The sequence below is a fragment of the Oncorhynchus gorbuscha genome, linkage group LG21 (assembly GCF_021184085.1).
Source record: "Oncorhynchus gorbuscha isolate QuinsamMale2020 ecotype Even-year linkage group LG21, OgorEven_v1.0, whole genome shotgun sequence".
Lineage (NCBI taxonomy): Eukaryota > Metazoa > Chordata > Actinopteri > Salmoniformes > Salmonidae > Oncorhynchus > Oncorhynchus gorbuscha.
The window spans coordinates 54,192,003-54,215,430 of record NC_060193.1 but is presented as its reverse complement, the minus strand read 5'-3'; positions in this window follow the sequence as shown (position 1 = coordinate 54,215,430).

The following is a 23,428-nucleotide window of genomic DNA, read 5'->3' as shown; positions in this document are numbered from 1 at the left end:
GAGAGTAACGGTTAATGTGATTGGATGTTAATTATTTGACTAGGCTACCTGTGATTGACATTGTGTTGTTATTTCACTAAACGCTAGATGGTTTAATTTTATTGTTGGCAGTGAAAAAAGGCTCCTCAGGCGAGAGAAGAAAAACCCACCCAAATGTATAGCCCTGTTGGAAAATCTAAATGGACTGTTTGAAAATGGGAAGATTTTTATATATTCTCTAAATAAAAAAACTATAATTTGTAAAAAAATAAAAAAAATAATTGGCGTACCCCCGACGGCATTGCGTACCCCAGTTTGGATATACTTGCTCTAGGGTAAAGGTGTCTAGATGGATTTTGAATTTATGGTCCTGGCAACTGGACCTGTTTTGGAACACCATTATCTTTGTCTTACTGAGATTTACTGTCAGGGACCAGGTCTGACAGAATCTGTGCAGAAGATCTGGGTGCTGCCGTAGGCCCTCCTTGTTGGGGAAACCAGATCATCAGCAAACAGTAGAGATTTGACCCTCTCTTTCTCTCTCTCCTGGTGTATGGTCTGTCTGTAATGGCTGTAAAAAGTCTATTGTTAGTCTGCTGCACCTGGCTAGAGGGTTAGATGGCTAACAGACAGATGAGGGAGTGATCTCGCGCTCTCTCTCTATACTCTCTCTCTCTCACCCTTCCTTCCTTCCTCCCTGCCTCCCTCTCATCCTCTCTCATCCTCCCTCCCTTCCACCCTCTATCATTTCTCTCTTTCACACCCTCAGTGTCTCCATCTGTCTCTTTTTACTGCATATTTATTCCCGAATGCCGAGCCTTGCTGCCAGAAAATAGCTGATGGGAGTGGTTGTGTGTGTGTGTATTTACGCGTGTGGGCAGCAGCCGTATAACTCACATGTGTGTGTGTCCCACTCCTACTGCTATATAAACTAAATGGTTCTTTAAACTGAAGTAGACTGCTGTAGAAACAGAACTGGAGTGTTATATAAACTAAATGGTTCTTTAAACTGATGTAGACTGCTATAGAAACAGAACTGGACTGTTATATTAACTAAATGGTTCTTTAAACTGAAGTAGACTGCTGTAGAAACAGAACTGGAGTGTTATATAAACTAAATGGTTCTTTAAACTGAAGTAGACTGCTGTAGAAACAGAACTGGACTGTTATATTAACTAAATGGTTCTTTAAACTGATGTAGACTGCTGTAGAAACAGAACTGGACTGTTATATTAACTAAATGGTTCTTTAAACTGATGTAGACTGCTGTAGAAACAGAACTGGACTGTTATATTAACTAAATGGTTCTTTAAACTGATGTAGACTGCTGTAGAAACAGAACTGGACTGTTATATTAACTAAATGGTTCTTTAAACTGAAGTAGACTGCTGTAGAAACAGAACTGGACTGTTATATTAACTAAATGGTTCTTTAAACTGAAATAGACTGCTGTAGAAACAGAACTGGACTGTTATATAAACTAAATGGTTCTTTAAACTGATGTAGACTGCTATAGAAACAGAACTGGACTGTTATATTAACTAAATGGTTCTTTAAACTGATGTAGACTGCTGTAGAAACAGAACTGGACTGTTATATTAACTAAATGGTTCTTTAAACTGAAGTAGACTGCTGTAGAAACAGAACTGGACTGTTATATAAACTAAATGGTTCTTTAAACTGATGTAGACTGCTATAGAAACAGAACTGGACTGTTATATAAACTAAATGGTTCTTTAAACTGATGTAGACTGCTGTAGAAACAGAACTGGACTGTTATATTAACTAAATGGTTCTTTAAACTGATGTAGACTGCTGTAGAAACAGAACTGGACTGTTATATTAACTAAATGGTTCTTTAAACTGATGTAGACTGCTGTAGAAACAGAACTGGACTGTTATATTAACTAAATGGTTCTTTAAACTGAAGTAGACTGCTGTAGAAACAGAACTGGACTGTTATATTAACTAAATGGTTCTTTAAACTGATGTAGACTGCTGTAGAAACAGAACTGGACTGTTATATTAACTAAATGGTTCTTTAAACTGAAGTAGACTGCTGTAGAAACAGAACTGGACTGTTATATAAACTAAATGGTTCTTTAAACTGCTATAGAAACAGAACTGGACTGTTATATTAACTAAATGGTTCTTTAAACTGAAGTAGACTGCTGTAGAAACAGAACTGGACTGTTATATTAACTAAATGGTTCTTTAAACTGCTGTAGAAACAGAACTGGACTGTTATATTAACTAAATGGTTCTTTAAACTGATGTAGAAACAGAACTGGACTGTTATATGTACAAAAGTGGACAGTGACTTAATGGTCCAGTGCAGCCATTTATATTTCAATATCAAATCAATTCTGGGTAACAATTAATTATCTCACTGTGATTGTTTTCAAAGCCACTGCTGGCTTGCTTCTGAAGCTAATCAGGGTTGGTCTTGGTCAGTCCCTGGATGGGAGACCAGATGTTGCTGAAAGTGGTGTTGGAGGGCCAGTAGGAGGCACCCTTTCCTCTGGTCTAAAAAAACCCCATATCAATGCCCCAGGGCAGTGATTGGGGACATTGCCCCGTGCAGGGTGCCGTCTTTCGGAAGGGACGTTAAACGGGTGTCCTGACTCTCTGTAGTCACTAAAGATGCCATGGCACTTATTGTAAGAGTAGTGGTGTTAACCCAGGTGTCCTGGCTACATTTCCCCTCTGGCCTTCATACCATCATGGCCACCTAATCATCTGCAGTTTACAATTGGCTCATTAATCCCCCTCCTCTCCCCTAGAACTATTTCCCAGGTTCTTGCTGCAAATGAGAATGTATTCTCAGTCAATTTACCTAGTCCAATAAAAAAACATGTCAAAAGTAGCTTCTTAGTAAATAGCAATTTATCAAGCAAGAATTTAGCTAGGACTGTCTTGGAGTGGGCTGAGTGGGTAGGGGGAAACTAGCTGTTATTGGCAGAGAGGTTTGAAACTCTATTATTGGTCTATCAGCTAATGTACTGACCTGGCAGGTCACCCGGCAGGTCAAACTCGATCCCTGAGATTTCAGGTGGTCATTTCAAACAGCTGTCGTGTCTTTGGCTAGGCCGGATTAAGTGATATGACATGCTATTCTATAAAATAATTCCTCCGTAATTAACATCATCCGATTGAGCTAATCATGTAAATGTAATTAACTTCGGGCACCACAAAATAATATTTATAGAGCTGTTATCTTCCGAATAAACTCTTAAAGAACGAGTAATATTTTACATCAATAGCAGTCAATATTAATCGTCCTCTTAATTCAGTCTCATCTGAAAGTTGTAAATTCTTGGTTATCTGCACGAACCCTGGCTAACAATTTGAATCAGCAATACAAATTTGGGTTTAATTATTTATTTACTAAATACCTAACTAATCACACAAAATTACACATACACATAATTAAATCATAATTTGATTACAAATTACGTCATAAAGGAAAATGTCCCTAGCGGGCGGAACAGATATGACTGTCACGCCTTGGTCTTAGTATTTTGTGTTTTCTTTAATTATTTGTTCAGGCCAGGGTGTGACATGGGTTTATTGTGTTGTTGTATTGGGGTTTTTGTAGGCATTGGATTGTGGTTGATTAGGGGTGTGTCTAGTATAGGCTTGGCTGCCTGAGGCGGTTCTCAATCAGAGTCAGGTGATTCTCGTTGTCTCTGATTGGGAACCGTATTTAGGTAGCCGGGGTTTCTCTGTGTATTTCGTGGGTGATTGTTCCTGCCACTGATTGAGCAGCCCTATTCTTATGAAAACCCACATCTCACATTTTAGAAGCTAAAATGACAATTCATCCCATCATGAATAATTTAATATTCAAACATTTAAATTGAACAACAATTCCATGTGAATCCGATAACTCTGATGTGTAGTCTTTCCACTGTAGGGTTTATATCATTTTATCATTGATGAGAATGTCTCAGATGACAACTGAACTGACATCATATTCATTCCTTTTCAAGTACCACCGCATATGTTCAATTGTTCGGATTACCAGAATATTGTTCATTTTCCCCCCACCTACTGATGTTCCCAGAATCTCTATGTTAACTAAAGGTTTTGCAAATGTAACCTCAGTAGGGTAGAGCGAGGAAAAATGGGGGAAGAGGTATTTATGACTGCCATAATCCTTACCCCCCAGGCCAAGGTCATGACACAGCTCTTACACAAAAGGGGATTATCATCACACACACACACACACACACACACACACACACACACACACACACACACACACACACACACACACACACACACACACACACACACACACACACACACACACACACACACACACACACACACACACACACACACACACACACACACACACACACACAGACACCATCTACATTCTTCTCCGAATAAGTATAACTGAGCTGCCAAATCTTTCACTGTTCTTTCTGTTCTTTATCAGTGTTCTTTCTGTTCTTTCAACAAAATCCCCCTGCAGTACATCCAATGTGTGTGTGTGTGTGTGTGTGTGTGTGTGTGTGTGTGTGTGTGTGTGTGTGTGTGTGTGTGTGTGTGTGTGTGTGTGTGTGTGTGTGTGTGTGTGTGTGTGTGTGTGTGTGTGTGTGTGTGTGTGTGCGTGAACCCCATGCAATAACAGTATATTAGGAATACAATGTTTTTCTCATTTAATTGCTTCTTGGTCTTTAAAGAACGGAATGTTCAACGGAGCCAGGAATATTTGATATTTTCACAGGAATCAAGGAACGTGTAGGTGTGTTGGTTTGTGACTGTTCTGCCTAGGAGAAGTGTGTGTGTGTTGAACTAATAACCCCTAATAATGATAACATCTCTATAAGAACTAGCTAATAGTGTAACTCTCCATTATGATTGACAGAAAACAAATACAGTCTCAATGTGTAGTGTGTGTGTGTGTGTGTGTGTGTGTGTGTGTGTGTGTGTGTGTGTGTGTGTGTGTGTGTGTGTGTGTGTGTGTGTGTGTGTGTGTGTGTGTGTGTGTGTGTGTGTGTGTGTGTGTGTGTGTGTGTGTGTGTGTGTGTGTGTGTGGGTTGGACAATACATCACATTGTACTCTGTAGGAGTGATGGAGTCTATCTGAGACAAACAAGCATTTTTGATAAGATCACTTCCTCATAACACTTTTCTTGAAGGGGGTATAGGCCTTCATAGACATTCATAGAGTAGAATCAATAAAATATTAAATAGTATCATGGTTTGATATGAAATAGTATCTTAGCTAGTGGAGGAGAGGTTTCTGCATGTATCTGTTGTCATCAGTGCTTCAAGACTCCAGTCTGTCTGTGTACAAATAATACTTACTTAAGCAGGATTAATTTCCTCTGTGTGCATGTAACCACCCCCTGTCATGGCACAGTGCTATAAGAGCACACTACCTCTATGTCAAGAGAGAGGTTATTGGCCCAGGGTGGAATACTAGGCATTGAGGAAATTGAAACAACTTCTATCAGCGTGTACAAGTCTGGGACAGTAATGGTGCAGCAATCCTCAAGCAGTTCCAGCAGGAACAGCAGGAAAATATCTCTCTCCGTGATGACTCCCCCATCCTGATTGAGTCTGACCACACCTCTTCAAACTGTCCTGCAGACGAGGATAGTAACCCTCCCCCTCCCCAGCACTGAACACACCCAGGTCCCACAACTGCATTGCTCCTCCATCATTGAGAGGGATACATTCACAGAGCTTGAGGGAGACATGGTGGAGCTCAGAGAGAGAGTCCACACAATCCCGACAGAACAAACCCACAAAACAGACCAGCACAACAACCCTCCCCCCAACAAGATCCGGAGGGCAGAAGGTTGAGATCGACAGCTGCTCTACGGATTGAGGTGAGAGAACTTAAAGAGGCACACATGGCACTGAAGTAGGAGGTGACAAAGCTGAGGTGTGACAGAGAGCAGGACGCTCCCCCAGAGAAGCCAGCAGAACCGCCCACCTCAGACCCGGACCACAACCTCAACACCACAATGGGACAGACAACATAGGACCCACCAACCCAACAGACCGCACCCTCTCCTAACAGCCCCCTCATCAGCTCACCTGACAGCTCTCTTGACAGCCCCACACATCCACTGAGGACACACAAATGCCAGAGATTGTGCTCCTCATTGACTCAAATAGCAAATACATTCAAGAGGATAAACTTTTTCCCAAACACAAAGTGGATCAACTCTGGTGCCCAAACACTAGGCATGCCCTGGAGCTGTTGTCAGAGGACAGACTAGGGGCCCCTAGCATCATCATAATTCACACCAGCACAAATAACCTGAGGACCAAACAGTGACCACAGCACTCAAGGGAGTGATTGAAAAATCTTCTTCCACTTTCCCCAATACACAAGTGGTTATTTCCACCCTGCTAACACGAAAATCATTTCACCCTGCCACCATACAGCGGGTGTATGTAAGCATATTGCAAGACTATGCCTCAAAATTGAATGTCTACCTGGCCCACCACTCTACCCTGGACTTGAACAGCCTTTTACGACCAGGTCCACCTCTACAAGGCAGCAATCCCTGGTCACACCCTATATAGGCCACACCATATCAGACCTGTACCCCTTCTGCCCCTCCCCATGTCCCCCGCCCCTACGGCAAGTACCTCAACATGACAGCAGGACATATGCCCAGGCCATGAGCAGAGCAACAGGCTCAACCCCCACAATTACACCCGCTAAAGCCCCATCCTGCGACCTAAGAAGTAAGTATCAGACGCTCAACATGCTCTGCTCACACCAACTGTAATGGTCCAGGCCTAAACCACACAAAAATAACACTAGACACAATTGAACACAAAGATTTTACTATCTAATCCTGGAATATACAAGGTCTGAGGTCATCTGCCTTTGGCCTAAAGATCAGGAACCCAGACTTCATCAAAGAAATTGGAAATACAGACATTGACCCACTGGTTGCCCTCTAGGTTACAGAGAGCTGGTAGTCCCATCCACCACACTACCAGGTGTGAAACAGGGAAGAGACTCAGGGGGTATGCTAATTTGGTATAGAGCAGACCTAACCCACTGTCATGATTTGGCCAGGGTTGTTCCGGTTTTTGGTCACTAGATGCCCCCATCGTGCCTTTTGATCTTTTGTTTTCCCTTGATCCCCATTATTATTTGCACCTGTGCCTCGTTTCCCCAGATTGTATTTAAACCCTTTGTTTTCCTCTGTTCTTTGCTCTGTGTTTGTATGTTAGCACCCAGCCATAGTACTCTGAGAACTCTTGTTGATCCCGGTGGACTCTCTTGTGGAATTCTGTTTTTTGTTCTTGTTTGTTTGTTTTTTGAGTATCTTTTGAGGCTTTTTGTGCTTTACCTTCCACCTTGTGGATATTCCTTTTTTGTCTTGGAGGATTACCTTTGTTCTTGTAGGATTCCTTTTGAGGTTGTGGAGTTACATGTTTTCCTGAAGAACTTCACCTTTTGCTTCATTAAATACACCGTCTCAAGTACTGCTGTGTCTGCCTCATCTTCTGGGTTCGGCCGACTATTCGTGGCTCAGTTGGTTAAGTGACTGTTTCTCACTCCGGAGACCTGGGTTCGTAACCGGGTCCTGACACTTCTTTCAACAGACGAACGCCGTTACAGTAGTGTGGAAATCTACCAAAAAACTAATTAAATCCCTTCTAGACAATTTCCTGAACAAAATGTTTCACTGTAATAGTGGAGGTGTAAACTTGGCAGTAGAAAACCTAAACAGTATATTTGACCTCTCAGCCTCCCTATCAAAAAAAATAAATGAAACTAGACAACCCATGAAAATGAACAACAATGACAAATTGTTTGATGAAGAATGCAAAACCCTAAGAAAGAAATTGAGAAACCTATCCACACAAAAACATTGAGACCCAGAAAACCTGATTCTTACACCTTCAGTATGGTGAATCACTAAAACAATACAGAAATACACAACGGAAAAAAAAGAACAGCATGTCAGAAATCAGCTAAATGTTATGGAAAAATCAATAGAATCTAGCCCCCGGTAGTCAATACACGGACGCAGACCTCCCTTCTTCACAAAAAAAAAAAACTTTAGGAGACGGGTGAAGTGGAGGACTGAAAACATCCCTGATGCAGGGATTCGGAGACATATCTTTCAATAGCCTCTGTCTCCGACTGTGAGAGGGGATTCACGTGACTCCTGGGAAGTGCAGCGTCTACCAGGAGAAACCAACAGACGGACGCCACTGCGTCGAAGTCACAATAATATTGTATAAAAACAATAACATACCTCTTGAATTAAAACACGGAATAAACGCATACCAGTAAAGCGGTTCAACATAGACACGTAACACAAAACAATCTCACACATAGACATAAGGGGGAACAGTAGAATAAATACATGTAATGTGATTGGGGAATGAAAACCACGTGTGCAGGGAACAAGACAAAACAAATGGATAAAAGAAAGATGGAGGGGCGATGGCTAGAAAGCCGGTGATGTCAACCGCGGAAGGCCGCACGAACAAGGAGAGGGGCTGACTTCTGCGGAAGTCGTGACAGAGAGAGAGAAGGGGGGAGAGGGACAGGAGGGAGGACCCAGTTTTTCAATAAAAACAAACACAAACACAAACCCTGTCAACCCCAGCACACACAGCAAATCAAACTGTGTTGAGTAATGGTTATGGAGCCCTTAAGGTGCACACATATACTCAGAGGCAAACACACACAGGCTTGCACGCACACACAAAATACACATACACGCACACATACAAAACACATACACACATACTCAGGGATGATAAATTGTTACGGGGACCTAAAGGCCTGAAGGAACTGGACTCCATCACCCACAGTGACTAACTAACCAATCACAGCCTTCATGTACTAATAATGATGTCTAATATAGCGAGTGGAGGAGAGAAGAGGCACTCTATAACACTCTATACACTATAACACTCTATACACTATAACACTCTATACACTATAATACTCTAAAACACTATAACACACTTTAATACTCTATACACTATAACACTCTATACACTGTAACACTCTATAACACTCTAAACACTATAACACTCTAAAACACGATAACACTCTATAACACTCTATACACGATAACACTATATAACACTCTATACAATATAACACTCTACACACTATAACAATCTATACTCTATAACACTCTATAACACTCTATACACTATAAAACTCTATACTCTATAACACTCTATACACTATAATGCTCTATACTCTATAACACTCTATACACTATAATGCTCTATAACACTCTATACACTATAATGCTCTATACTCTATAAATCAAAAGTATTTGTCACATACACATGGTTAGCAGATGTTAATGCAAGTGTAGCGAAATGCTTGTGCTTCTAGTTCCGTCAATGCAGTAATAACCAATGAGTGATCTAACTAACAATTCCAAAACTACTACCTTATACAGACAAGTGTAAAGGGATAAAGAATATGTACATAGAGATATATGAATGAGTGATGGTACAGAGCGGCATAGGCAAGATGCAGTAGATGGTATCGAGTACAGTATATACATATGAGATGAGTATGTAAACAAAGTGGCATAGTTTAAAGTGGCTAGTGATACATGTATTACATAAAGATGCAGTAGATGATATAGAGTACATTATATACGTAGACATATGACATGAATAATGTAGGGTATGTAAACATTATATTAAGTAGCATTGTTTAAAGTGGCTAGTGATATATTTTACATCAATTCCCATCAATTCCCATTATTAAAGTGGCTGGAGTTGAGTCAGTGTGTTGGCAGCAGCCACTCAATGTTAGTGGTGGCTGTTTAACAGTCTGATGGCCTTGAGATAGAAGCTGTTTTTCAGTCTCTCGGTCCCAGCTTTGATGCTCCTGTGCTGACCTCGCCTTCTGGATGATAGCGAGGTGAACAGGCAGTGGCTCGGGTGGTTGTGGTCCTTGATGATCTTTATGGCCTTCCTGTGACATCGGGTGGTGTAGGTGTCCTGGAGGGCAGGTAGTTTGCCCCCGGTGATGCGTTGTGCAGACCTCGCTACCCTCTGGAGAGCCTTACGGTTGTGGGCGGAGCAGTTGCCGTACCAGGCGGTGATACAGCTCGACAGGATGCTCTTGATTGTGCATCTGTAGAAGTTTGTGAGTGCTTTTGGTGACAAGCCACATTTCTTTAGCCTCCTGAGGTTGAAGAGGCGCTGTTGCGCCTTCTTCACGATGCTGTCTGTGTGGGTGGACCAATTCAGTTTGTCTGTGATGTGTACGCCGAGGAACTTAAAACTTACTACCCTCTCCACTACTGTTCCATCGATGTGGATAGGGGGGTGATCCCTCCCTTCCTGAAGTCCACAATCATCTCCTTAGTTTTGTTGACGTTGAGTGTGAGGTTATTTTCCTGACACCACACTCCGAGGGCTCTCACCTCCTCCCTGTAGGCCGTCTCGTCGTTGTTGGTAATCAAGCCACCCACTGTTGTGTCGTCCGCAAACTTGATGATTGAGTCTATAACACACTATAACACTCTATACTCTATACACTATAACACTCTATACACTATAACACTCTATTCTCTATAACACTCTAAACTCTATAACACTCTATACACTATAACACTATATTCTCTATAACACTCTATACACTATAACACTCTATACATTATCACACTCTAAAGCATTATAACACTCTATACACTATAACACTCTATAACAATCTATACACGTTAACACTCTATAACACTCTATACACTATAACACTCTATACACTATATCACTCTATAACACTCTGTAACACTCTGTAACACTCTATTCTCTATAACCTTATACACACTATACCACTCTATACACTATAACACCATATAACACTATAACACTCTGTAACACTCTATACACTATAACACTCTATACACTATAACACTCTATACACGTATAACACTCTATACACTATAACACTCTATACACTATAACACTCTGTAACACTCTATAACACTCTATACTCTATAACACTCTATACTCTATAACACTCTATACACTATACCACTCTATACACTATAACACTCTATACTCTATAACATTCTACACATAACACTCTATAACATAACTCTATACACTATAACACTCTATACAATATAACACTATATAACACTCTACACACTATACCACTCTATACACTATAACACTCTATACACTATAACACTCTATACAATATAACACTATATAACACTCTACACACTATACCACTCTATACACTATAACACTCTATACACTATAACACTCTATACACTATAACACTCTATACACTATAACACTCTGTAACACTCTATAACACTCTATACACTATAACACTCTATACGCTATAACACTCCACACACTATACCACTCTATACACTATAACACTCTATACTCTATAACACTCTATACACTATAACACTCTATACACTATAACACTCTATACACTATAACACTCTATACACTATAACACTATATACACAATAACACCCTATTCTCTATAACACTCTATACTCTATAACACTCTATACTCTATAACACTCTATACTCTATAACACTCTATACTCTATAACATTCTACACACTATACCACTCTATACACTATACCAATCCATACACTATAACACTCTATACACTATAACACTCTATAACACTCTATACACTATAACACCATATAACACTCTATACACGTATAACACTCTGTAACACACTATAACACTCTATACACTATACCACTCTATACGCTATACCACTCTATACACTATAACACTCTATAACACTCTATACACTATAACACCATATACCACTCTATACACGTATAACACTCTATATACTATAACACTCTGTAACACACTATAACACTCTATACACTATAACACTCTATACGCTATAACACTCTATACACGTATAACACTCTATACACTATAACACTCTGTAACACTCTATACACTATAACACTCTATACACTATAACACTCTATACACGTATAACACTCTATACACTATAACACTCTATACTCTATAACACTCTATACTCTATAACACTCTATACACTATACCACTCTATACACTATAACACTCTATACTCTATAACATTCTACACACTATAAAACTCTATACACTATAACACTCTATACAATATAACACTATATAACACTCTACACACTATACCACTCTATACACTATAACACTCTATACACTATAACACTCTATACAATATAACACTATATAACACTCTACACACTATACCACTCTATACACTATAACACTCTATACACTATAACACTCTATACACTATAACACTCTATACACTATAACACTCTATACACTATAACAGTCTATACACTATAACACTCTATACACTATAACACTCTAGACACTATAACACTCTATACTCTATAACACTCTATACTCTATAACACTCTACACACTATAACACTCTATACACTATAACACTCTATACTCTATAACACTCTATACACTATAACACTCTATACACTATAACACTCTATAACACTATATAACACTCTGTAATATTCTATACACTATAACACCATATAACACTCTATACACGTATAACACTCTATACACTATAACACTCTGTAACACTCTATAACACTCTATACACTATAACACTCTATACGCTATAACACTCCACACACTATACCACTCTATACACTATAACACTCTATACACTATAACACTCTATACACTATAACACTCTATACACTATAACACTATATACACAATAACACCCTATTCTCTATAACACTCTATACTCTATAACACTCTATACTCTATAACACTCTATACTCTATAACACTCTATACTCTATAACATTCTACACACTATACCACTCTATACACTATACCAATCCATACACTATAACACTCTATACACTATAACACTCTATAACACTCTATACACTATAACACCATATAACACTCTATACACGTATAACACTCTATACACTATAACACTCTGTAACACACTATAACACTCTATACACTATACCACTCTATACGCTATAACACTCTATACACTATAACACTCTATAACACTATATAACACTCTAACATTCTATACACTATAATACCATATAACACTCTATACACGTATAACACTCTATACACTATAACACTCTGTAACACTCTATAACACTCTATACTCTACAACACTCTATACACTATACCACTCTATACACTATAACACTCTATACTCTATAACATTCTACACACTATAACACTCTATACACTATAACACTCTATACAATATAACACTATATAACACTCTACACACTATACCACTCTATACACTATAACACTCTATACACTATAACACTCTATACAATATAACACTATATAACACTCTACACACTATACCACTCTATACACTATAACACTCTATACACTATAACACTCTATACACGTATAACACTCTATACACTATAACACTCTATACACTATAACACTCTGTAACACTCTATAACACTCTATACTCTATAACACTCTATACTCTATAACACTCTATACACTATACCACTTTATACACTATAACACTCTATACTCTATAACATTCTACACACTATAACACTCTATACACTATAACACTCTATACAATATAACACTATATAACACTCTACACACTATACCACTCTATACACTATAACACTCTATACACTATAACACTCTATACAATATAACACTATATAACACTCTACACACTATACCACTCTATACACTATAACACTCTATACACTATAACACTCTATACACTATAACACTCTATACACTATAACACTCTATACACTATAACACTCTATACACTATAACACTCTATACTATAACACTATAACTCTATACACTATAACACTCTAGACACTATAACACTCTATACTCTATAACACTCTATACTCTATAACACTCTACACACTATAACACTCTATACACTATAACACTCTATACACTATAACACTCTATACACTATAACACTCTATACAATATAACACTATATAACACTATATAACACTCTGTAATATTCTATACACTATAACACCATATAACACTCTATACACGTATAACACTCTATACACTATAACACTCTGTAACACTCTATAACACTCTATACACTATAACACTCTATACGCTATAACACTCCACACACTATACCACTCTATACACTATAACACTCTATACACTATATCACTCTATACACTATAACACTCTATACACTATAACACTCTATACACTATAACACTCTATACACTATAACACTATATACACAATAACACCCTATTCTCTATTACACTCTATACTCTATAACACTCTATACACTATAACACTCTATAACACTATACACTATAACACTCTATACACTATACCACTCTATACACTCTATAACACTCTATACTGTATAACATTCTACACACTATACCACTCTATACACTATACCACTCTATACACTATACCACTCTATACACTATACCACTCTATACCACTCTATACACTATACCACTCTATACACTATAACATACCACTCTATACACTATACCACTCTATACACTATAACACTCTATAACACTCTATACACTATAACACCATATACCACTCTATACACGTATAACACTCTATATACTATAACACTCTGTAACACACTATAACACTCTATACACTATAACACTCTATACGCTATAACACTCTATACACGTATAACACTCTATACACTATAACACTCTGTAACACTCTATACACTATAACACTCTATACACTATAACACTCTATACACGTATAACACTCTATACACTATAACACTCTATACACTATAACACTCTGTAACACTCTATAACACTCTATACTCTATAACACTCTATACTCTATAACACTCTATACACTATACCACTCTATACACTATAACACTCTATACTCTATAACATTCTACACACTATAACACTCTATACACTATAACACTCTATACAATATAACACTATATAACACTCTACACACTATACCACTCTATACACTATAACACTCTATACACTATAACACTCTATACAATATAACACTATATAACACTCTACACACTATACCACTCTATACACTATAACACTCTATACACTATAACACTCTATACACTATAACACTCTATACACTATAACACTCTGTAACACTCTATAACACTCTATACACTATAACACTCTATACGCTATAACACTCCACACACTATACCACTCTATACACTATAACACTCTATACTCTATAACACTCTATACACTATAACACTCTATACACTATAACACTCTATACACTATAACACTCTATACACTATAACACTATATACACAATAACACCCTATTCTCTATAACACTCTATACTCTATAACACTCTATACACTCTATAACACTCTATACTCTATAACACTCTATACTCTATAACATTCTACACACTATACCACTCTATACACTATAACAATCTATACACTATAACACTCTATACACTATAACACTCTATAACACTATACACTATAACACTATAACACTCTATACACTATAACACTCTAACACACTATAACACTCTATACACTATACCACTCTATACGCTATAACACTCTATACACTATAACACTCTATAACACTCTATACACTATAACACCATATACCACTCTATACACGTATAACACTCTATACTATAACACTCTGTAACACACTATAACACTCTATACACTATAACACTCTATACGCTATAACACTCTATACACTATAACACTCTATACACTATAACACTCTGTAACACTCTATACACTATAACACTCTATACACTATAACACTCTATACACTATAACACTCTATACACTATAACACTCTATACTCTATAACACTCTATACTCTATAACACTCTATACACTATAACACTCTATACACTATAACACTCTATACTCTATAACATTCTACACACTATAAAACTCTATACACTATAACACTCTATACAATATAACACTATATAACACTCTACACACTATACCACTCTATACACTATAACACTCTATACACTATAACACTCTATACAATATAACACTATATAACACTCTACACACTATAACACTCTATACACTATAACACTCTATACACTATAACACTCTATACACTATAACACTCTATACACTATAACACTCTATACACTATAACAGTCTATACACTATAACACTCTATACACTATAACACTCTAGACACTATAACACTCTATACTCTATAACACTCTATACTCTATAACACTCTACACACTTTTACACTCTATACACTATAACACTCTCTACTCTATAACACTCTCTACACTATAACACTCTATACACTATAACACTGTATACACTATAACACCCTATAATATTCTATACACTATAACACTCTATAACACTCTCTACACTATAACACTCTATACACTATAACACTCTGTAACACTCTATAACACTCTATACACTATAACACTCTATACGCTATAACACTCTACACACTATACCACTCTATACACTATAACACTCTATACACTATAACACTCACTATAACACTCTATACACTATAACTCTATACACTATAACACTATATACACAATAACACCCTATTCTCTATAACACTCTATACTCTATAACACTCTATACACTATAACACTCTATACTCTATAACACTCTATACTCTATAACATTCTACACACTATACCACTCTATACACTATACCAATCCATACACTATAACACTTATACACTATAACACTCTATAACACTCTATACACTATAACACCATATAACACTCTATACACTATAACACTCTATACACTATAACACTCTGTAACACTATAACACTCTATACACTATACCACTCTATACGCTATAACACTCTATACACTATAACACTCTATAACACTATATAACACTCTAACATTCTATACACTATAATACCATATAACACTCTATACACGTATAACACTCTATACACTATAACACTCTATAACACTCTATAACACTCTATACTCTACAACACTCTATACACTATACCACTCTATACACTATAACACTCTATACTCTATAACATTCTACACACTATAACACTCTATACACTATAACACTCTATACAATATAACACTATATAACACTCTACACACTATACCACTCTATACACTATAACACTCTATACACTATAACACTCTATACAATATAACACTATATAACACTCTACACACTATAACACTCTATACACTATAACACTCTATACACTATAACACTCTATACACGTATAACACTCTATACACTATAACACTCTATACACTATAACACTCTGTAACACTATAACACTCTATACTCTATAACACTCTATACTCTATAACACTCTATACACTATACCACTTTATACACTATAACACTCTATACTCTATAACATTCTACACACTATAACACTCTATACACTATAACACTCTATACAATATAACACTATATAACACTCTACACACTATACCACTCTATACACTATAACACTCTATACACTATAACACTCTATACAATATAACACTATATAACACTCTACACACTATACCACTCTATACACTATAACACTCTATACACTATAACACTCTATACACTATAACACTCTATACACTATAACACTCTATACACTATAACACTCTATACACTATAACACTCTATACACTATAACACTCGAGACACTATAACACTCTATACTCTATAACACTCTATACTCTATAACACTCTACACACTATAACACTCTATACACTATAACACTCTATACTCTATAACACTCTATACACTATAACACTCTATACAATATAACACTATATAACACTATATAACACTCTGTAATATTCTATACACTATAACACCATATAACACTCTATACACGTATAACACTCTATACACTATAACACTCTGTAACACTCTATAACACTCTATACACTATAACACTCTATACGCTATAACACTCCACACACTATACCACTCTATACACTATAACACTCTATACACTATATCACTCTATACACTATAACACTCTATACACTATAACACTCTATACACTATAACACTCTATACACTATAACACTATATACACAATAACACCCTATTCTCTATTAACACTCTATACTCTATAACACTCTATACACTATAACACTCTATACTCTATAACACTCTATACACTATACCACTCTATACACTATAACACTATATAACACTCTACACACTATACCACTCTATACACTATACCACTCTATACACTATACCACTCTATACACTATACCACTCTATACCACTCTATACACTATACCACTCTATACACTATAACACTCTATAACACTCTATACACTATAACACCATATACCACTCTATACACGTATAACACTCTATATACTATAACACTCTGTAACACACTATAACACTCTATACACTATAACACTCTATACGCTATAACACTCTATACACGTATAACACTCTATACACTATAACACTCTGTAACACTATACACTATAACACTCTATACACTATAACACTCTATACACTATAACACTCTATACACTATAACACTCTATACACTATAACACTCTGTAACACTCTATAACACTCTATACTCTATAACACTCTACACACTATAACACTCTATACACTATAACACTCTATACTCTATAACACTCTATACACTATAACACTCTATACACTATAACACTCTATAACACTATATAACACTCTAATATTCTATACACTATAACACCATATAACACTCTATACACTATAACACTCTATACACTATAACACTCTGTAACACTATAACACTCTATACACTATAACACTATACGCTATAACACTCTACACACTATACCACTCTATACACTATAACACTCTATACACTATAACACTCTATACACTATAACACTCTATACACTATAACACTATATACACAATAACACCCTATTCTCTATAACACTCTATACTCTATAACACTCTATACTCTATAACACTCTATACTCTATAACACTCTATACTCTATAACACTATATACCACTCTATACACTATACCAATCCATACACTATAACACTCTATACACTATAACACTCTATAACACTCTATACACTATAACACCATATAACACTCTATACACTATAACACTCTATACACTATAACACTCTGTAACACACTATAACACTCTATACACTATACCACTCTATACACTATAACACTCTATACACTATAACACTCTATAACACTATATAACACTCATTCTATACACTATAATACCATATAACACTCTATACACTATAACACTCTATACACTATAACACTCTATAACACTATAACACTCTATACTCTACAACACTCTATACACTATACCACTCTATACACTATAACACTCTATACTCTATAACATTCTACACACTATAACACTCTATACACTATAACACTCTATACAATATAACACTATATAACACTCTACACACTATACCACTCTATACACTATAACACTCTATACACTATAACACTCTATACAATATAACACTATATAACACTCTACACACTATACCACTCTATACACTATAACACTCTATACACTATAACACTCTATACACGTATAACACTCTATACACTATAACACTCTATACACTATAACACTCTGTAACACTATAACACTCTCTATAACACTCTATACTCTATAACACTCTATACACTATACCACTTTATACACTATAACACTCTATACTCTATAACATTCTACACACTATAACACTCTATACACTATAACACTCTATACAATATAACACTATATAACACTCTACACACTATACCACTCTATACACTATAACACTCTATACACTATAACACTCTATACAATATAACACTATATAACACTCTACACACTATACCACTCTATACACTATAACACTCTATACACTATAACACTCTATACACTATAACACTCTATACACTATAACACTCTATACACTATAACACTCTATACACTATAACACTCTATACACTATAACACTCTATACACTATAACACTCTATACTCTATAACACTCTATACTCTATAACACTCTACACACTATAACACTCTATACACTATAACACTCTATACTCTATAACACTCTATACACTATAACACTCTATACACTATAACACTATATAACACTATATAACACTCTGTAATATTCTATACACTATAACACCATATAACACTCTATACACGTATAACACTCTATACACTATAACACTCTGTAACACTCTATAACACTCTATACACTATAACACTCTATACGCTATAACACTCCACACACTATACCACTCTATACACTATAACACTCTATACACTATATCACTCTATACACTATAACACTCTATACACTATAACACTCTATACACTATAACACTCTATACACTATAACACTATATACACAATAACACCCTATTCTCTATTACACTCTATACTCTATAACACTCTATACACTATAACACTCTATACTCTATAACACTCTATACACTATACCACTCTATACACTCTATAACACTCTATACTGTATAACATTCTACACACTATACCACTCTATACACTATACCACTCTATACACTATACCACTCTATACACTATACCACTCTATACCACTCTATACACTATACCACTCTATACACTATAACACTCTATAACACTCTATACACTATAACACCATATACCACTCTATACACGTATAACACTCTATATACTATAACACTCTGTAACACACTATAACACTCTATACACTATAACACTCTATACGCTATAACACTCTATACACGTATAACACTCTATACACTATAACACTCTGTAACACTCTATACACTATAACACTCTATACACTATAACACTCTATACACGTATAACACTCTATACACTATAACACTCTATACACTATAACACTCTGTAACACTCTATAACACTCTATACTCTATAACACTCTATACTCTATAACACTCTATACACTATACCACTCTATACACTATAACACTCTATACTCTATAACATTCTACACACTATAACACTCTATACACTATAACACTCTATACAATATAACACTATATAACACTCTACACACTATACCACTCTATACACTATAACACTCTATACACTATAACACTCTATACAATATAACACTATATAACACTCTACACACTATACCACTCTATACACTATAACACTCTATACACTATAACACTCTATACACTATAACACTCTATACACTATAACACTCTATACACTATAACACTCTATACACTATAACACTCTATACACTATAACACTCTATACACTATAACACTCTATACTCTATAACACTCTACACACTATAACACTCTATACACTATAACACTCTATACTCTATAACACTCTATACACTATAACACTCTATACACTATAACACTCTATAACACTATATAACACTCTGTAATATTCTATACACTATAACACCATATAACACTCTATACACGTATAACACTCTATACACTATAACACTCTGTAACACTCTATAACACTCTATACACTATAACACTCTATACGCTATAACACTCCACACACTATACCACTCTATACACTATAACACTCTATACTCTATAACACTCTATACACTATAACACTCTATACACTATAACACTCTATACACTATAACACTCTATACACTATAACACTATATACACAATAACACCCTATTCTCTATAACACTCTATACTCTATAACACTCTATACTCTATAACACTCTATACTCTATAACACTCTATACTCTATAACACTCTATACTCTATAACACTCTATACTCTATAACACTCTACACACTATACCACTCTATACACTATAACACTCTATACACTATACCACTCTATACACTCTATAACACTCTATACTGTATAACATTCTACACACTATACCACTCTATACACTATACCACTCTATACACTATAACACTCTATAACACTCTATACTCTACAACACTCTATACACTATACCACTCTATACACTATAACACTCTATACTCTATAACATTCTACACACTATAACACTCTATACACTATAACACTCTATACAATATAACACTATATAACACTCTACACACTATACCACTCTATACACTATAACACTCTATACACTATAACACTCTATACAATATAACACTATATAACACTCTACACACTATACCACTCTATACACTATAACACTCTATACACGTATAACACTCTATACACTATAACACTCTATACACTATAACACTCTGTAACACTCTATAACACTCTATACTCTATAACACTCTATACACTATACCACTCTATACACTATAACACTCTATACTCTATAACATTCTACACACTATAACACTCTATACACTATAACACTCTATACAATATAACACTATATAACACTCTACACACTATACCACTCTATACACTATAACACTCTATACACTATAACACTCTATACAATATAACACTATATAACACTCTACACACTATACCACTCTATACACTATAACACTCTATACTCTATAACACTCTATACACTATAACACTCTATACACTATAACACTCTATAACACTATATAACACTCTGTAATATTCTATACACTATAACACCATATAACACTCTATACACGTATCACACTCTATACACTATAACACTCTGTAACACTCTATAACACTCTATACACTATAACACTCTATACGCTATAACACTCCACACACTATACCACTCTATACACTATAACACTCTATACTCTATAACACTCTATACACTATAACACTCTATACACTATAACACTCTATACACTATAACACTCTATACACTATAACACTATATACACAATAACACCCTATTCTCTATAACACTCTATACTCTATAACACTCTATACACTATAACACTCTATACTCTATAACACTCTATACTCTATAACATTCTACACACTATACCACTCTATACACTATACCAATCCATACACTATAACACTCTATACACTATAACACTCTATAACACTCTATACACTATAACACCATATAACACTCTATACACGTATAACACTCTATACACTATAACACTCTGTAACACACTATAACACTCTATACACTATACCAGTCTATACGCTATAACACTCTATACACTATAACACTCTATAACACTATATAACACTCTAACATTCTATACACTATAACACCATATAACACTCTATACACGTATAACACTCTATACACTATAACACTCTGTAACACTCTATAACACTCTATACTCTACAACACTCTATACACTATACCACTCTATACACTATAACACTCTATACTCTATAACATTCTACACACTATAACACTCTATACACTATAACACTCTATACAATATAACACTATATAACACTCTACACACTATACCACTCTATACACTATAACACTCTATACACTATAACACTCTA